This window comes from Bufo bufo, chromosome 1 (genome assembly GCF_905171765.1).
Source record: "Bufo bufo chromosome 1, aBufBuf1.1, whole genome shotgun sequence".
In the NCBI taxonomy this organism is placed as follows: domain Eukaryota; kingdom Metazoa; phylum Chordata; class Amphibia; order Anura; family Bufonidae; genus Bufo; species Bufo bufo.
In genome coordinates this window covers 578,842,314-578,862,391 of record NC_053389.1, presented here as the reverse complement: position 1 = coordinate 578,862,391, position 20,078 = coordinate 578,842,314, and positions in this window count along the sequence as shown.

Genomic DNA, 20,078 nt, shown 5'->3' with positions numbered 1-20,078 from the left:
TCTTGTGAGTTGTCTACCCCTGCCCCGTTTAGCTGGCTCTCAGTTTCCTCACGTCCCTCCATTTGTATTGGTGGTTTCTGATGACTCGTAGTCTTGCTAAGGGGGGGTGGGGATTTAAGATATTTTTCGAGCTGAGTCATGGGATTGCGAGCTGTGCCTTCTGGCGAAGAGGCGCTCAATGATTTTCTATTTGAGGCTTTGGGAGGCATTTAAAAAAAAATATTCATTTTTTTTCTTTCCTTCCCCCTTCCCTTCTACCTCCCCCAAGTAAAGTTCCCTACTGCGGAAACATCAATCAATTCGCCCCAGAGATCGGCTGCAATCCGCGTATTGAGGGGCGGCAGCGTATTTAGTGATCAGCCCCCCTGCAATTTCAGAGCATCTCAGTCAGCGAAAAATACACAGTTCCCGTATTCAATGCAGGTAGTGATAAAACCCCAGATAGACAATGCGATTTATCTCACGTGTCCGAGCGTACGATGATTAGCAGATCTTCAGCGCAGGTCGTGGTGGAACGTCCAGGTGTCGAGGTTCCCCAGAGGGATCAATTGGTAATCCTATAGCTGGATGGCTAGACAGCTGGGCAGGGAGGTACACAGGGAAGTACACAGGCTTACACAATGGCCGATGCAGCAGTGAGAAGGCTCCACCGACAATTACACAAGGAATCAGCCCTTTTTAAAAGAGGCCAGGGAGTACAGCCCAAAACGTGGGGGAGACAACTTTTCCACCGCCTTACCAGATGTACATTGCGGTCGCCGGTCCGCTACACTTTCAAAGACGCTTCAGTGGAGGATCAGACGCAGAAGGTATCGAGGCTCACAGCAGAGAGGCAAGGCTGAGGCATTCTCGGGTGCCGAGATGGAGCTGAAAGCACATGGAGGGTTCAGAAATCCTCCTTTCCAGATCTCACAGGAATTTCTTGAATATGGGGAAGCGATCAGATCACTTAAGTACACCTCATCATTTTCTGGTGTTTTAAAAACACACTTTTTTGTCAAAAAAATGTATTTTCCTGATCTGCAAGTGTTAAATTCAAGTTTAATATATACAGCTTTCATATTCTGTTACCCAAAAAACACTTTTTTTGGCAATCTACAACATCTGGATTAGTCAGTGTGCAATCTAAGCTAGAAATACACCCATCATTTTCTGGGGTTTTTAAGACACACTTTTTTGACAAAAAACATTATTTTCAGGCCTTGCAGCATCAGCACATGTGAAATTACAGGCTTATATACTGCTGTCAAACTTAGTTGTCAAACACTCGTTTGGGCACAAAAAATTTAGTTGGCAGCCTTTGATGAAGATGTCATTGTGAGATACACCCTTAATACATTTGGGTTACATTCAGAGATTTTAAATACCGCCATTTGGTGCACCAATATTGAATTCAGGCCTACACTGGTTCAGGCTGTGTGAGATACACCCTCTACATACAGGGGTTTTATTTAGGCATTTGAAATACAGCCATTTTGGGCAAAGAAATTTTTAATTTAGGCCTACACTGGTTCAGGCCCTGTGAGATACACCCTCTACATACAGGGGTTTGATTCAGGCATTTGAAATACAGCCATTTAAAATACAGCCATTTTGTGCAAAGAAATCTTTAATTCAGGCCTACACTGGTTCAGACCGTGTGAGATACACCCTCTACATACAGGGGTTTGATTCAGGCATTTGAAATACAGCCATTTGAAATACAGCCATTTTGGGCAAAGAAATATTTAATTCAGGCCTACACTGGTTCAGGCCATGTGAGATACACCCTCTATATACAGGGATTTTATTCAGGCATTTGAAATACAGCCATTTGAAATACAGCCTTGTTGGGCAAAGAAATATTTAATTCAGGCCTACACTGGTTCTGACCGTGTGAGATACACCCTCTACATACAGTGGTTTGATTCAGGCATTTGAAATACAGCCATTTTGGACAAAGAAATCTTTAATTGAGGCCTAGTCTGGTTCAGGCCGTGTGAGATACACCATTTACATACTGTCGTTCTATTGTACTATTAATTAAACACCCATTTAGGGCAAGATCCTAAATTCTAAAAATATGAGGAGAGCGTCAAATAAGGGACGTGGCCCAGGTCGTGGTGCTGCTGGTGGAGCTACTGTTTCAGGGAGAGGACGTGGTCGATCTGTGCCAGCTACACGCACAAGTGAAACCCCTTCCTCAGGTGCGAGTAGGCGACAAAACGTGCAGCGGTATTTGGTCGGGCCTAATGCTGCTTTACGAATGGTGAGGCCTGAACAAGTACAGGCGATAGTAAATTGGGTTGCTGACAGTGGATCCAGTTCCTTCACATTGTCTCCCACCCAGTCTCCTGCTGAAAGACCACAGTTGGCAACCACTTATCTTTCAAGATGAGTACATGGGAGGACCATCGCAGCACGTCTCGGATGATGATGAAACACAGGTGCCAACTGCTGGGGCTTTCGAAAGTGTGCAGACCGACAAGGAAGGCAGGGGTGAAGATTGGGTGGAAGATGATGTGGAGGACGATGAGGTCCTCGACCCCACATGGAATCAAGGTCATGCGAGTGACCTATGTAGTTCGGAGGAAGAGGCGGTGGTCGCACAGAGCCACCAGCACAGCATAAGAGGGAGCAGGGTGCAAAAGCGGAGCGGCCGTCCTCTAGACAGTACGCCTGCTACTACCCACCGCAGCAAGGGACCCGCAGCAAGGGACCGAGCACACCAAAAAAAAAAAATAATTGTCATTAACATTTTCGGGTGAAATTCACCAATTGTTGGGTGTATAGTACCACTGCTATACCTAGTATGCCGGTTAAAAAAAATAAAAATTGTCATTAACATTTTCGGGTGAAATTCACCAATTTTTGGGTGTATAGTACCACTGCTATACCTAGAAGGCCGGTTAACAAAAAAAATTAATTTGTCAGTTACATTTTCAGTTGAAATTCAACAATTTTTGGGTGTGAAGTACCACTGCTATAACTAGTAGACAGGTTAAACAATAAAAAAAATTGTCTGTTACATTTTATGGTGAAATTCACAAATTTTTGGGTGTGATGTAACACTGCTATACCTAGTAGGCCGGTTAAAAATAAATAAATTGGCAGTTACATTTTCTGGTGAAATTCAGCAATTTTTTGGTGTGATGTACCACTGCTATACCTATTAGACCGGTAAAAAAAAAAAAACATTTGTCAGTTACATGTTAGGATCAAATTCACCAATTTTTGGGTGTAATATACCCCTCCTCTACCTAGTTGACAGCTTAATAAATTTCAATAATTTTTATTTTACATTTTCGGGTGACAATAAACAATTGTTTTCTGTCATAGACCACTGCTCTACCAAGTAGACAGGTTAATTAATTTCTGTAATTTTTCTGTTACATTCTTGGGTTGATATTATACAATTTTAGACGTGAATAAACCCCTGCTCTGCATAGGTGACAGGGAATAAAATTTCTGAAATGCTTCTTTAATTGATGCGCGCCACCTCCTTTGATTCAATGCTTTAAACTTAAACAAGTTGTACCACATTTGCGCTTCAATACTTTGTCCCACATTTCCGCTATACTCTTTTGGCCAACATTTGCGCCTCAATAGCTTTTCCCACAATTCCGCTTGACTCTTTTGGCCCACATTTGGGCTTCTGTAATTTGTTCCACATTTGCGCCTCAATAGCTTTTCCCACATTTCTGCTGATCCCATTTTATTTTAAATAAATTTATCTCCCTTAAATTTGGTCTCTTTTTCTCACGCTCCCTCTCCGGCCTGGAACCCTGATTCCCCGCCACCCGTAATCACCATGGTAGGCGCATAAAAGAACATCGAAAGTTGATAGAGCAGATATCAAATTCGTGAACATCACGGGGACGTGCGACATGGTGGGGCAGTAAGTGTGCACACGCCTACACGAACTAACTGACAGGGGTCAGCCCCTGCAACTTCTGGGTCTCCAAATTGGGCACATGGCCTGAGCTTGCCCTTTATGCCTTGGTGGTGCTGGCCTGCCCTGCAGCCGGTGTATTGTCTGAACGTGTGTTCAGCACGACTGGAGGGTTATATTTCCCAATGTTTTGGGGTGCACCCTAATTTAAAAAAATATAAACAAATTTTAAACGAAAAAGCAGTGTAGGCTACCTCCTCCTCCTCCACCGCCACTTCCACCTACACCGCCACATCCACCTCCTCCTCAACCTCCTACTCCATATAGACCTGTTCCTCCTAGATCAAGATTATTATTTTTTATTTTTACGTATTTTATGTTATTTTAAGTCATTCCCTATCCATATTTGTTTGCAGAGCACTTGCCAACCACATTTTGACGACATTTGCAGCCCTCTAGCCCTTTCCATGACATTTTTACAGTCATTTTAGTGCTCAAAAGTTCGGGTCCCCATTGACTTCAATGGGGTTGGGGTTTGGGGTCAAGTTCGGATCAAGTTCGGGTCCCGAACTCAAACTTTTTTCCGAAGTTCGTCCGAACCCGTCGAACCCGAACATCCAGGTGTCCGCTCAACTCTAATTATGACACATTTATCTAAATGGCACATTATTATTTTTTATTTTTATGTAGTGTTATTTTCACTTAAATGGAATGTGTCATCGGAAAATTACCTATTGTTTAAATCCAGTTTTTATGTTAAACACATTTTTAAAGAATTTTTGATGATATTTTTAATTTTTCATGTCAATATTTATAAACCAAAAACATAAAATACTGCAGTTTTCACATGGGCCACTGAGCCTAATAACAGGCACCACTTCTTGGTCTGTACAGATAACTTTCATTCTTACCAAAGTTTAGGTTGGTAAAATTGGGGCATCCAAAACCCCACCAAAATAAGGGACAGTCCCTGCAAATTCGGGAAAGTTGGCAACTATGCACTTTACTTCAGTTATCTGCTTATCTGTCATTTTGATCCTGCCATTAATAATATCACCTCTGTGTATAGATGAGACAGGATCCACCATTCACAATAGGTGATTGTCAAAGCTTATCTGTTCTTCCCTTGTACAATCACCTCTGCACAGGTCACAGAGCATACCTAGAAAAATCTCTCATAGAAATCATTGAGGTCCTCTCCTGACCATTAGGTCTATGGACCATGTTGGGCTACCGTAAAGCAATTTTCTTAATGCTTTGTAAATACTGTTAAGAACCTCTCAAAATCTCATCTAAAAAGTGTGGAAATGTTAATTGTGTAAATTGACATGTGAAGAGTATTTTGAAATCCACATCATAGTTGTGGCGAATCCTGAGAAAAATTAACATGTAACACCAGGGGCGTAGCTAAAGGTTCATGGGCCCTGGTGCAAGAGTTCAGCTTGGACCGCCCTTCCCTCAGTGTTTTGTGGCAAGGAGCAGGGAAGCATATAGCCTTCATGCTGCCTGAATCAAGAATTTACCCCTCCCCCATACCAAATTGTAGACCTAACCCCTTCCCTCCAGCCAGAGGTGTAACTTGACCAGCATGCACTTTCTAGAATACCGGTGTCTTCTTATGCAGCACAAGGATCTTTGGGCCCCCTCAGGCTTCTAGGCCCGGTAGCGACTGCTACCCCCGCATCAGATTTTGAAAATGCACTGAAGTCAGCATGAAAATCTACACTTTTTGCAGGAAAAATGCTAACTCTACATATTAGCTGAAAGTCTACAGAAATGTTGAAATGTAGGGCATGCAAGGTTTTTTTTATTTTTAGTTGCGTTTTTTTGAGTTGGGGTGAGTTTTCTTTGCCAGAGTTTTTTTTTTTTTTTTTTTATTGCAGCATGTAGCAATGGTGATTTTTTTTCCCAGGCATTTATCCAACCCCTTCTCCATAGGGAGAAAAAAAAATGCACACAAAACATGGTACAAAAGAACATCTCAAGAAAATACATTGCCAGACAAAATTCACATGAGGGAGGCCTTAAATTCCCCCCCCCCCCCTTACATTACTTCACAGCTTGTATATTTTGGGGCACTCTGTTAATAAATTTGATGTACTCAAATTCGCTCAACCCTTATTAACACATTAGAATTGCATAAAATAAAAAAAAGTCATTGTTTCAACATGCTGCGTTTCTTGAAAAAATTCCATAGACACAAAAAATGCACTTAAGTGGAATAAACGCCACTAGCAGGGGTGCACCGCCAATAAGGCAAGGTGAGGCGAGAGCACCAGGCAGAGACAAGTTGGGGGCAGCAAAAGGGCCATGGGCAATGAGTGCTTTTATTGTGAAAGCACTCATCTCATCTCTGCATTTTCAACTGTATCAGGACAGCGATACACTTGAATGCTCTGCCAGGGCATGGAAGCGATGTCTCCCTGCCCTGTCGTTCTCTCTAATAGGCTTTAGTCCTAGTGCTTGTAGCCTATTAGAGGATGGTGTCATCATCATCATCACATTGCTTGAGGCAGGCTGCATAAAGCCCAGGGCACAGATGGGAAGAGGGCATTTTTTTGTTGTGGCACACATTATGAGGGAGCATTTTTGTACTGTCATACATTATAAGGGGGAATTATTACTACTGTGTGCATTATCATTTACTTTAAATTATTACTACTGTGTGACTACAAGGAACATGATAACTATGGGGGCAGTATTACTTCTGGGGAAAAATGAGGGACATTATTACTATTGGGATACTGTTATCACATTATTACTATTGGTGGGACTTTTGGGAGGATTACAGTGGGTCTGGCACCCTGGCATAGTATCAGCTTAGCACACTTATTTTTGGAGGGCACAATTTTTGAAAGGCAGTATTTGCTGAGCACTGTTATTTTTTAGGGCACTGTGTGCCAATAATTGTTCAAGGGAGCACTATCTATGTGGTATTAGTATTTTCAGGGAGACTGTTTCTGCTGCATAGCATTGGGGATCACAGTTGGCATAGTATTAAAAGCGGCAGGATGGGGTGTTCAGAAGGTGGGGAGGAGGATGGAAAAATATGAAACTAAGATGTCTGTATTCCAACCCTGCGGAGACAAGAGATGGCTGAAAGGTGTGCCAAACTCTGAAGAGACCAGAAATGGCTGAAAGAAAAGAGAATGTCTACATCAGAGGAGATGTCACTGGATGTAAGATGTATGTGTGTATATTAACCTGTATGTTTTGTAACACTGTATGTATGTAAAGTTTTCCAAGTATGCCTTTAACAGTTGGGCTGTAGAGAAGGGGTTTGGTTGGGAATTTGGGATGGGGGGTTGCCTTTGTGTCCTACATGTCAAAATTCCCATAGACCTTGAACTAACATCTGGAGCTGGCATTTTTATTGCAAAAAGTGCACCATAGACAAGGTGGATACGGTATAACTTTATTTGTAGGGGTCTATCTCGTTTACTCCTTTTCCAAGTATTCCCTGATACATACATTTGACAGATGGGTGCAATGTGCACTACTGTATAGGCATACAAACAACGACCTACAAGAATCGAAGTCAAAGGTGCAAATGCAAGCTTTATTAGATAACATGATTACATACATATAAGACGTTACGTTAAAAAGAAATAGCAGCAGGAAAGAAACACCATCCCGGTGGTACACTACATGAAAAATAGTGGTACTGTATATATGCCAATCACAAATCTATATGGTATATGGCAGAGTCTCCTATATGAATATGTTCAATATCCCTGAATAGGACAAGGAAGTCACTACCAGGGAAGTGACCACAGTCAGCACTGCAAAAGTAGCTGGACCATATGAAAACTATGTGTAACCATGGCACCTAGCGGAGTGCTGACCAAAAAAACAATAATGAACATATATCGGGGAGACTTACCAAACAAAGTAGTGTATCCGAACCGGGATGGCTTTACCCCAACGCGCGTTTCGGCGTGCCTTTGTCTTATATGTATGTAATCATGTTATCTAATAAAGCTTATACACTTTCTTGCATTTGTACCTTTGGCTTCGATTCTTGTAGGTCGTTGTTTTGTTAAAGGAGCTGGTACTTTTTTGTACTCTATAATAGTTGACCCTCTTTATATTGCCGCAACATGTGTTGTATTGACTCATTGTAGTTTTGGTATGAGCATCAACGTCTTATATCGGTATTAATTTGTATAGGCATACAGTAATATACTTTGACTTCCATTTACTGTCCTTGTGCAGCTACAGTTTATAACCAGTTAAGTACCTACCACCTATGCAAATGAGGAGAAATGATTAAATTCAAGAGTAAGGCCTCTTTCACACGAGCGATTTTAACTCGCGGGTGCAATGCATGACGTGAACGCATTGCACCCGCACTGAATCCTGACCCATTTGTTTCCATGGGTTTGTGTACATGAGCTTTTTTTTCACGTATCACTTCTGCATTGCGTGAAAATCGCAGCATGTTCTATATGGGGCTGCGTGAAAAACGCATTGCATCCGGATGCACTGTGTTGCGTTTAAAACGCAAGTAACTTAGCAACCGTGAAGGGTTTAAAAGACAGGAAGTTCAGTTTTCTCAAATGTGTGGCTCCAGGCAGTGCATGGGAGAGGAGATAGCACACTTTCTGCCCTTGCGGAGCGATTTATTCAAGATGCGGAAGGCACCAAAAGCCATTGATGTCGAGACGATGATTACTCTTGTGAAGGAGAGGCCCTGTCTTTGGGACACCAGGTCGGGGGCGTACCTAGACCGGTACAAAAAAGATGCCGCATGACTAGAAATAGCCCAGGATCTTTTTTCGGCAATATGGGAAAAAAGTCAACGCCACAGTCGCCAGTGGTTGGGTAAGTGGCCAATTTATACATGTTTGGTTCTAGCTGTCCTCCCTAGCATAGCACATGGCATAACCTGTCCTCCCTAGCATAGCACATGGCATAACCTGTCCTCCCTAGCATAGCACATGGCATAACCTGTCCTCCCTAGCATAGCACATGGCATAACCTGTCCTCCCTAGCATAGCACATGGCATAAGCTGTTCTCTGTAAGATTGCATTGTTTGGTAAATGTTTCTTTGTTGTATTTTTTTTAAGTGGATGATGTCAAGAGTCGCTGGCGGAGCTGCCGGGACCAATTCTGCAGAGAAATACAGCAGCAAGGCCACAGTGGGTCCGAGGCAACTAAGAAAAGGCCGTTAATAGAGCTGCGTCCGTAAGTTCATTATAAACAATGACGACTACATGTTTATCAATACACACTGTATGTTTACTATGTGGGTAATGTAACATTAGTGTTATTCTTTTCCGGCACTGAGTTCCGTCCTAGGGGCTCAATACCAGAAAATAACTGATCAGTTTTATCCTAATGCATTCTGAATGGAGAGCATTCCGTTTAGGATGCATCAGAATGTCTTCAGTTTAGTATTTTTTACTTTTCAGGACGGAGATAATACCGCAGCATGCTGCGGTTTTATCTCCATCCCAAATTCCGGAACACTTGCCTGAATGTATTAATGCCGGCAAAACGGATCCGGCATTGCAGTCTGCGCATGCTCAGACCGCAAAAAATGTGAAAAAATAAATGCTGGATCCGTTTTTCCGGATGACACCGGAGAGACGGATACGGCATTTCAATGCATTTGTCATACGATCAGGATCCTGTTCCGTCTGACAAATGCCATCAGTTTGCATGCATTTTGACGGAACTGCCTGCCGGAATCCTCTGCCGCAAGTGTGAAATTACCCTTATTTGTACCAATGTGTAAATTAGAAATGTCACAGTTGACGATAGCAACCAATCCGATTCCTGCTTGTATTTGCATAAGTAGTTGAAGAACATTACAAGTAGAATAGGATTATTTGTAGAGGCCAGCTATGCCACTTCTAATTTCCCTAATGTAGTTACATGACCACATATGCAATATGTAGCTTCTTTAAACAGGACCTGTCACCTCTCCTTACATGGCTTTTTTAATTGCTTCATGTATTAGGCATGTAATAACAATTTAGGAGCATCTATTATTATTACTCTATGTAGTCGCATTCCTTTTTTATTCCTGCTAGAAGTTATAATTGATTTGCTATTAGACTTCAAAAGGGCACAGAGGTGTTAACAAGTTTGGGGTGTGTACCTGCACACACTTATTCTTTCTAATCAGTGCTGTCATGTTTAGGTATATAGGTACACCCCTCCAACTTTATACCACCCCTCTATACCATCCAAATGTTGTCGCTAAAATATAACTTTTATTAATACATAATATAAAAGGGATTTCTCCACTAAACAAACATGGTAAATACAAAATGTGCACAGGACGTCCTAGGTGGCGTAGTTTTCGGGTATGAGTTTGTTATGTGACACTCACCCCTGCACCTAAGTCTATGTGCAGTAAAGGGAGCAGTCAACTAACTGGATATTAGGGGGGAGGTGGACTAGTTGCACAATAGGCTTCTCCACCTACACTCGCACACCCTAACTCCAATGACTCAGAGCCACTAGCACTGCTACCCTATATAGAAGATAAACACGGCTACAATATAAGAGCTGCCCCCTCTCTTTCAGGGTGACTAGCCCAGCTCGACGCGTTTCTCTGGTTGTCTCTTTACTGTACAACCAGTACAACGCCACCTAGGACGTCCTGTGCACATTTTGTATTTACATGTTTGTTTAGTGGGGAAATCCCTTTTATATTATGTATTAATAAAAGTTATATTTTAGCGGCAACATTTGGATAGTAAAACGCTGTATTTGGGTCGCCTACCCTTTACAAGACTAGTGTGTTAACCCACCCCTCTATACCACCCCTCTGTACCCTTATTGAAGGCTAATAGCAATTCAACTATAATTTCTAGCAAGAACAATAAAGGAATGCCACTACATAGAGTTATAAGAATTGATGCTCCTGAATTGTTATAACATGAGGAATACATGAAGTAATTAAAGAAGACCTGTCAGGAGTGGTGAAAGGTCCTCTTTAATGTAGTACAATGTGCTAAATGTAATTTGATGATGATAGTAATATGTGCCTTGACTATTTTTATTCAAACATGATTTACCTTTACATATTAATTTACCTTTTTTTATTTTTTTATTGTGAAGAACGGAGGACAACCTTGAGGAGAAAGCTGATGAGTCCGCTCCCCAGCACTCAAGTACATGTGAGGAGGAGACTTCCTCTAGGCCACCTACAGAGAGTGCTGTGAGACCCTCCACCTCAGCAGCCGCGCTACCTGCTGCCTCGGGAGCCGATTCTCCCCCCCTTTGCCTGTAGCCAGCCAGGCAAGAAGACGCCCCATGGCTCCTGCCGAGACTCTAGTCAATAGCCAGGTCCTGGACTACTTGGCTAGAGCCCAGCAGGAGGAACACTTCGATCATTTTTCCCCGAAGTCTGGCGCAACATTTGAGGAGTGTGTCGCCAGAACGATTGCTGAGAACTCAAGCGGCTCTCGGAATCGTTATGGACATTTTTGTAGCCTTGGAAAATTGGCTCACCCATGGGCACATGTCTGGCCCCCGCCAAATTTCCCAGGTTCCACATGTGCTACCACAATATCCTAGTAGTAGGGAATATCATGGGCCACAAAGTCGCCCATATGGGCAACCATATGGCGAGACTTCATATGGCCAGCGTGGCCCCTCCTCCTCACTAGTGTTGAGCACGAATATTCGAATAGCAAATTTTTATCGCGAATATCGGCACTTCAAGAATTCGCAAATATTTAGAATATAGTGCTGTATATTCGTTATATCGAATATTCAGCATTTTTTTTCTATCTGAACACATGATTCCTCTCTGCTTCTTGCTTGTGGGCCAATGAGAAGGAAGCAATGTCAAGTTCACAACAATACTTAGTGCACCAATCAATAATCTGTAGTCAGACCTGCTAAAGAGTGAAGTTGCACGTAGTGTGAAAAAATATTCTAATCCCTGAAGATTAGCGCAATCGCAAATATATTGGAGCACTTGACTCTATGTGCATATAAAGCTATTGTAATGTACTGCCGTGCCAACCATTTTCTCCTGTCTCAGGAAACTTATACCAGCTTGAAAAACGTAGCCAAAGTGATCCACGCCTGTTTTTTACATTACGAATTCGCATTACGCGATTTTTACATTGCCGATTTATTGCATTCAATAAAATAATCTCGAATTCGTGAAATTCGCGAATATATGATGAATATTCTACAAAATATTAGTGAAATATCGCAAATTCGAATATAGCCCCTGCCGCTCATCACTACTCCTCACTGGCCCCTGTCTGCATTCTGTCCCCCCTTCCCAAACGTCCTACCATGGGCCGCAGTTTCTGGGTCCACCATTTTCCCCAAGCCGTTTTGTTAGTTTGTAAATTTTCCTTTATATATTTTATTTATTTTATTTGTGTAAATCAGTACTCTGTGGCAAAATAAACAGAGTTTTATTTTCATCCATTTTATTGTTTGATGTCTTTAATATACACATTAATAATATAATTATATTTATGTAGCACAAACTCATAGAGCACATTAATAATTGTACACGTTTACTATTAATTAATATAACCTAAATGTACGTAACTATAAAAACATGATTTATAAATAATTTACACATATAATATATTAATTTGGTTAAAAACAATATAAACCAATTGAAAGACATTATTCAACATTTTGATTTTAATAATACATATCTTCCAAAAAAATTAGACACAATTTAATGTCCATTATGCACACAATAGACAATACACAGGGAGTTTAGTGACATGACACATGTCATGATAGTTGTTACTAATTTATAACGAGGCCAACTACTACTAATTATGATGGTGATACTGGCATCCATTTAATAGTGCTTACATTTAAGCTTTATAGTAATGAGGTATTTGAACCTATTTCACATACCGTGTTTAAAAAATAAAATTTGTCCTGCAAAATAAAAACCAATAACCCAACACATAAACCAGCCACACAACCAATTCCCTCACCCCAAAAAAAGGACATTTCCTTAGAAATAATGTATGCCGGGGGTTTTGATATCTCTTGGCAGTAAAGGGTGATTCAAGAGAATGGTTCTGTTTTTTTTCACGTGCGTTAAAAACGCATGCAATCTGCATGTCACCGCACGAAAAAAATGCAATAACGCAACGCACTCGCATACAAAACAGACAGTACTTGCTAGCAAAATCGTGCAAGTTTCTCTGAACGCACCCGCAACGCATCACGCTCGTCTGCAAGAGGCCTTAGACTGCATACTGAACTTCATGACGATTACCTGAATTCTCTGCGTTTACATTTTTGCCAGTATTCTGTATACATACATGTAGAGAATTAGTAAATTCTCATAGACGAAAAACCAAAAACATTATAAATCCCCAAATTAAGACAATTCAAACAACATGTTCACCTTTTTTGATGCTGCTCAGTGATGTAGCTTGTTTATATGGTGCATAATTGATGTAGTGTTTTGTTGTGACTGCACATCTTCAGAACAGAAGGATGCCATTAGTGATGTCTCTTATGTGTCTGCTGGTATGTACCTGGGATTAAAGACTGTTTTCCTAAAGCTCTTAAAGTAATATACCTGATGATGTGAATATCCTGTGTAAAAAAAGTTCCCCAGCAATCCCATACAATGCGTAGGAGAGCAGCGCTGATAGTTCTGCAAATATTCAATATTTATTTTAATACATTTCTAGATTAAAAAAAGTCAAATTAATTGCAGCTTTGATAATGATATCTACATTAAAATGCATGTAGGAAGATATGAGATAGATTGATAGATATCTTTCAGTCATATGTAAATAAAGCTTAGAAGGGTAGTTCAAAGGAAATTTATCAATAATCTACCGGTATTGCACTGTTGGGACCCCCACTCTCATTCCCTTCTTTTGAGGTCCACACCCTCAGGCTCTTCCATCCCCTCTCCCTCAGAGTAGCGGTTGTATACCATCCCCCTGGCTCACCTACCCAGTTCCTGGTTCACTTTGCTGTCTGGCTGCCATGCTTCCTGTCCTCAGAAATACCAACCCCTTATCTTGGGAGACTTCAACATCCCCATAAACAGCCCCATTTCCTAGTCTGCCTTCCAACTTCTCTCTCTAACCTCCTCTCTTGGGCTTTCTCAACTTTCTAATTCTCAGACACACAAAGACGGTAACACACTTGACTTGCTTTTCTTCCGACTCTGCTCAATCTCCAACTTTAATAAATCACCTCTCTCAGTTTCTGACCACGACATCCTCTCCTTCACTCTCACAAATCTGCACCCATCCCAGCACACCCCTACCTATTACAAAAAGAGATTAGCAAATTTTTTAAAAATTCTAATCGCCCAAATTTATTTGCGGCGAACTGTAGGTGGCAGCAGCAGCATTAGGAGAAGGCCGCCGAGTGTCACAATGACAGAGTCTGGAGGTGGCGGCAGCAGCAGCATCAGGAGTAAGCCACAGAGTGGCACAATCAGAGTGTGGAGGTGGCAGCAGCATGAGTAGGCCACCGAGTGGCACAATGATCGAGTTTGAAGGTGGCGGCAGCAGCAGCAGCATCAGGAGGAGGCCACAGGGTGGCACAATGACAGAGTCTGGAGGTGGCAGCAGCATGAGGAGACCACAGAGCAGCACAATGACAGAGCCTGGAGGTGGTGGCAGCATCAGGAGGCCACAGAGTTGCAAGGTAACATACTGTGGAGGTTGGTGGCAATACCAGTACCCACTGAAGATGGTGGGTGAAAGAAGGAGCACTTGGCACCAGATGTGTGGCATCAGGCGGGTAACAGCATCAGAATAGTAGCTGAGGCAGGTAGCCAGAAGAAACCAGTCTCTTTTGTCAAATTGTTGGTGTGGCACCATGGATGATCTAGTCTGATGCATCAGGCATTGGTGTGTTGAAATCCTGGCTGATCCACGCCTGATTCATCTTGATGCAATGTCCCACTATGTGCTATATGTGGGCACTTTAAACTGTTGCTAAATGTCATATCAAATGTATTGTGGTATCATGCTGTAATTCCCTTTAACAGGCTGGCAGTGTAATTTACCTTTATTCGCCCCTAGGTGGCGCTGGCACCACTTATATATATATATAGCTGGGGGGGGGGGGGGTGTCAAGTCAGTGTGTGTGTTGAGGATGAGAATTAAGAGAGGAGGAAGTTAATGGAGAGGTGGAAATTTGTTTTTCCACTGAAATAGTTCACAAAACATTTTGCCACATCTAACTGCAGCGCTGAACGCTGCATGAAATTAGTTTTTTCACTGAAATAATTCACAAAAGATTTTAAAGCATATAAGTGCAGCACCACATGCTGAATACAATTTTTTTCCCACCGAAATAAGTTGCAAAAGATTTTACCACATATAACTGCAGCGCTGAACGCTGCATGAAATTTGTTTTTCCACCTAAATAATTCACAAAAGATTTTAATCATATACTGTAAGTGCAGCGCTTAACGCTGAATACAATTTTTTTTCCCACCGAAATGTCACAAAAGATTTTACCACATATAACTGCAGCGCTGAACGCTGAATGAAATTTGTTTTTCCACCAAAATAATTAACAAAAGATTTTAATCATATACTGTAAGTGCAGCGCTGAACGCTGAATAAAATTTATTTTTCCACCAAAATACTTCAATAAAGATTTTACCACATACAGTATAACGGAGCACGGAGATGGAAAGGGTCTTCGTATTTCCCCCGCACTATATGGACGTCTCAGAAATGAACCGCTGCTCCCGACAGCAGCTCCTGGGAAAATCATGGAGATTCCGGGTCATCCGGCATCCATTCGCTCCGCTGAAGGATTATTTTGAAAGTGTGTAGAAGCCACACAGGGCCCCCACACTGCAGATTTATCATGGAGACATCATGGAGATTTTACTGCATATAACTGCAGCTCGGACTGCTGAATGCATTTTGTTTCTCTACCGAAATACTTCAATAAAGATTTTACCACATATAACCGCCGCACTGACTAACTGCTACCACTGCTACTTCCGTGAACCCCTGCTACTTCCCAGGTAGGTAGGCTGTGAAGCAGGTGCTCTACCACGGGCACGTTTGGCTCCCGACCTCCCACTGCTGCCACCTTGCTGAATCCCAGCCATGCTTTCAACACATATAACCGCCAACGTGAACTGAGAATGTATATTTTTTTGTACTTTAGGCCACTAAATGCTTTCACCACATATAACCGCTGCCGACGTGAACTGAGAATGTATTTTTCTGTTTGTACTGAAATATGCCACTAAACGCTTTCAACACATATAACCGCCGCTGACGTAAACTGAGAATGTATTTTTCTTTTTGTACTGAAAATGGACTCTAAACACTTTCAACACATTATAACCGCCGCCAATGTGAACTGAGAATGTATTTTTCTTTTTGTACTGAAATACAAAATATCACATATAACAACCGCACTAACTGACTGCTACTAACGCTACTTCCGTGAACCCCTGCAGCACTACTTCCCAGGTAGGTAGGGTGCTGCGAAGCAGGTGCTCTACCCCGGACACATTTGGCTCACGATCTCCCACTGCTGCCACTCTGCTATACGCTTTCACCAGAAATAACTGTAACAGTGCAGTGCGTATATATTTTTCTTATTTTATTGAAATACGCCCCTATACGCTTTCACCAAAAATTACTGCAACATTGCAGTGCATATATATTTTTCTTATTTTAATGAAATACGCCCCTATAAGCTTTCAACAGAAATAACTGCAACAGTGCAATGCGTATATATTTTTCTTGTTGTACTGAAATACAAAAATCTGGAATGACAAAGCTGTCTAATGACTATTTGGATCCCCAAATAATCGTTCCCTGCACTTGTAAATCACTTTCCTATCAATGTCCCTAGCACCTTCTGACGTCTATCCCTGCACTAAAATGCTGTGAAATGATTCCTCCCTATCCTTTCTCTGCACATATAAATCCTTTTTTCAGGTTTTTTTTTTAAACATAGAGGTTTTTCCAATTGGTGTCCCTAGCGCCTTCACATGTTTGTCCCTGCACTCTGAACGCTGGAAAATGACAGAATCTAAAATGGCTGCCTTATTTATAGGGCTGTGACATCACAGGGCTGGCTGCTGATTGGCTGCATGCAGGCATGTCAATCTTGGTGAACCCGCTTTCCCAGAGCTCCTTGCCCCATGTCCTCAGTCCTAATAATAACTACTGATGTCCAAAGGACTAATATACACCTATTAATTCAGCACCTATTCCAAAGTACCTAATACTTAACTTTTATTGGTGTGCTAGTAAAATAAACTGGTAACTTGATTAAATGTTAAAAATTCCAGTGCGTCGCAGTCCTCACTTGTCTATTACAGTTACTATAGTGTTATACAGCATCCCCTTTCACAATGTGGGGTACAGGTCGCTCCTAATCATCAATGATGCAGCTGGCTGCGCTGCCAGCATGCTATAGACCTAGTGTTGCGATTCCCCTTATGCTGTTTGGGGCTGCACACTGCACTGTATTAAAACTGAAGCCTCACGCTGCCCCCCCGACATGTTTCGCCGTGACCGGCGTCTTCAGGGGTTAGGGCAGAGTGTGCGCGTGTTTCCTATCGGATGGCTTATAAGTAGAGATGGCCCGAACTATCCGACGGCGAACAGTTCCCGGCGAACATAGCTTGTTCGCGTTCGCCTCTGCCGGGCGAACACATGCGATGTTCGGTCCGCCCCCTATACATCATCATTGAGCAAACTTTGACCCTGTACCTCACAGTCAGCAGACACATTCCAGCCAATCAGCAGCATACCCTCCCTCCCAGACCCTCCCACCTCCTGCACAGCATCCATTTTAGATTCATTCTGAAGCTGCAGTCTTAGTGAGAGGAGGGAGACTGTAACTGCTGCTGATTTAATTGGGAAATCGATAGCTAGGCTAGTGAATTCAGTGTCCACTCCAGTCCTGAAAGACTCATCTGATCTCTGCTGTAAGGACAGCGTCCTGACAGCACCCCAAAAAGCCCTTTTTAGGGCTGCAACATTAGTCTGCTTTTTTTTTTTCCTTTATATACATATTGCAGTTGCCTGGCCTGCCTGTGTGTGAGGAGCTGCAGGCCCACAGACTGTAGTGTGCCCACTGCCAGTGCTCACCCCTGTCATTCCGTGTGGCACAGGACTTTGCTTAAAAAAAGGCACTTAATTTTTACACTTTAATCTAAGGTTAGTTGCCTGCCAGTGTGTGTCAGGCTGACTTCCACTGACTGTAGTGTGCCCACTGCCAGTGCCCACCACTCATACCGGCTGGCACAGGACTTTGCATAAAAAAGGCATTTAATTTTTACACTTTAGTGTAATTTCAGCTGCTTGCCTGCTGCTAGTGTGTGTCAGGCCGACTTCAACTGACTGTAGTGTGCCCACTGCCAGTGCCCACCCCTGTCATCCCGTGTGGCACAGGACTTTGCTTAAAAAAAAGGCACTTAATTTTTACACTTTAATCTAAGGTTAGTTGCCTGCCAGTGTGTGTCAGGCTGACTTCCACTGACTGTAGTGTGCCCACTGCCAGTGCCCACCACTCATACCGGCTGGCACAGGACTTTGCATAAAAAAGGCATTTAATTTTTACACTTTAGTGTAATTTCAGCTGCTTGCCTGCTGCTAGTGTGTGTCAGGCCGACTTCAACTGACTGTAGTGTGCCCACTGCCAGTGCCCACCCCTGTCATCCCGTGTGGCACAGGACTTTGCTTAAAAAAAAGGCACTTCATTTTTACACTTTAATCTAAGGTTAGTTGCCTGCCAGTGTGTGTCAGGCCGACTTCAACTGACTGTAGTGTGCCCACTGCCAGTGCCCACCCCTGTCATCCCGAGTGGCACAGGACTTTGCTTAAAAAATAGGCACTTAATTTTTACACTTTAATCTAAGGTTAGTTGCCTGCCAGTGTGTGTCAGGCTGACTTCCACTGACTGTAGTGTGCCCACTGCCAGTGCCCACCACTCATACCGGCTGGCACAGGACTTTGCATAAAAAAGGCATTTAATTTTTACACTTTAGTGTAATTTCAGCTGCTTGCCTGCTGCTAGTGTGTGTCAGGCCGACTTCAACTGACTGTAGTGTGCCCACTGCCAGTGCCCACCCCTGTCATCCCGTGTGGCACAGGACTTTGCTTAAAAAAAAGGCACTTCATTTTTACACTTTAATCTAAGGTTAGTTGCCTGCCAGTGTGTGTCAGGCCGACTTCAACTGACTGTAGTGTGCCCACTGCCAGTGCCCACCCCTGTCATCCCGAGTGGCACAGGACTTTGCTTAAAAAATAGGCACTTAATTTTTACACTTTAATCTAAGGTTAGTTGCCTGCCAGTGTGTGTCAGGCTGACTTCCACTGACTGTAGTGTGCCCACTGCCAGTGCCCACCACTCATACCGGCTGGCACAGGACTTTGCTTAAAAAAGGCATTTCATTTTTACACTTTAATGTAATTTCAGCTGCTTGCCTGCTGCTAGTGTGTGTCAGGCCGACTTCAACTGACTGTAGTGTGCCCACTGCCAGTGCCCACCCCTGTCATACCGAGTGGCACAGGACTTTGCTTAAAAAATAGGCACTTAATTTTTACACTTTAATCTAAGGTTAGTTGCCTGCCAGTGTGTGTCAGGCTGACTTCCACTGACTGTAGTGTGCCCACTGCCAGTGCCCACCACTCATACCGGCTGGCACAGGACTTTGCATAAAAAAGGCATTTAATTTTTACACTTTAGTGTAATTTCAGCTGCTTGCCTGCTGCTAGTGTGTGTCAGGCCGACTTCAACTGACTGTAGTGTGCCCACTGCCAGTGCCCACCCCTGTCATCCCGTGTGGCACAGGACTTTGCTTAAAAAAAAGGCACTTCATTTTTACACTTTAATCTAAGGTTAGTTGCCTGCCAGTGTGTGTCAGGCCGACTTCAACTGACTGTAGTGTGCCCACTGCCAGTGCCCACCCCTGTCATCCCGAGTGGCACAGGACTTTGCTTAAAAAATAGGCACTTAATTTTTACACTTTAATCTAAGGTTAGTTGCCTGCCAGTGTGTGTCAGGCTGACTTCCACTGACTGTAGTGTGCCCACTGCCAGTGCCCACCACTCATACCGGCTGGCACAGGACTTTGCTTAAAAAAGGCATTTAATTTTTACACTTTAATGTAATTTCAGCTGCTTGCCTGCTGCTAGTGTGTGTCAGGCCGACTTCAACTGACTGTAGTGTGCCCACTGCCAGTGCCCACCCCTGTCATACCGAGTGGCACAGGACTTTGCTTAAAAAATAGGC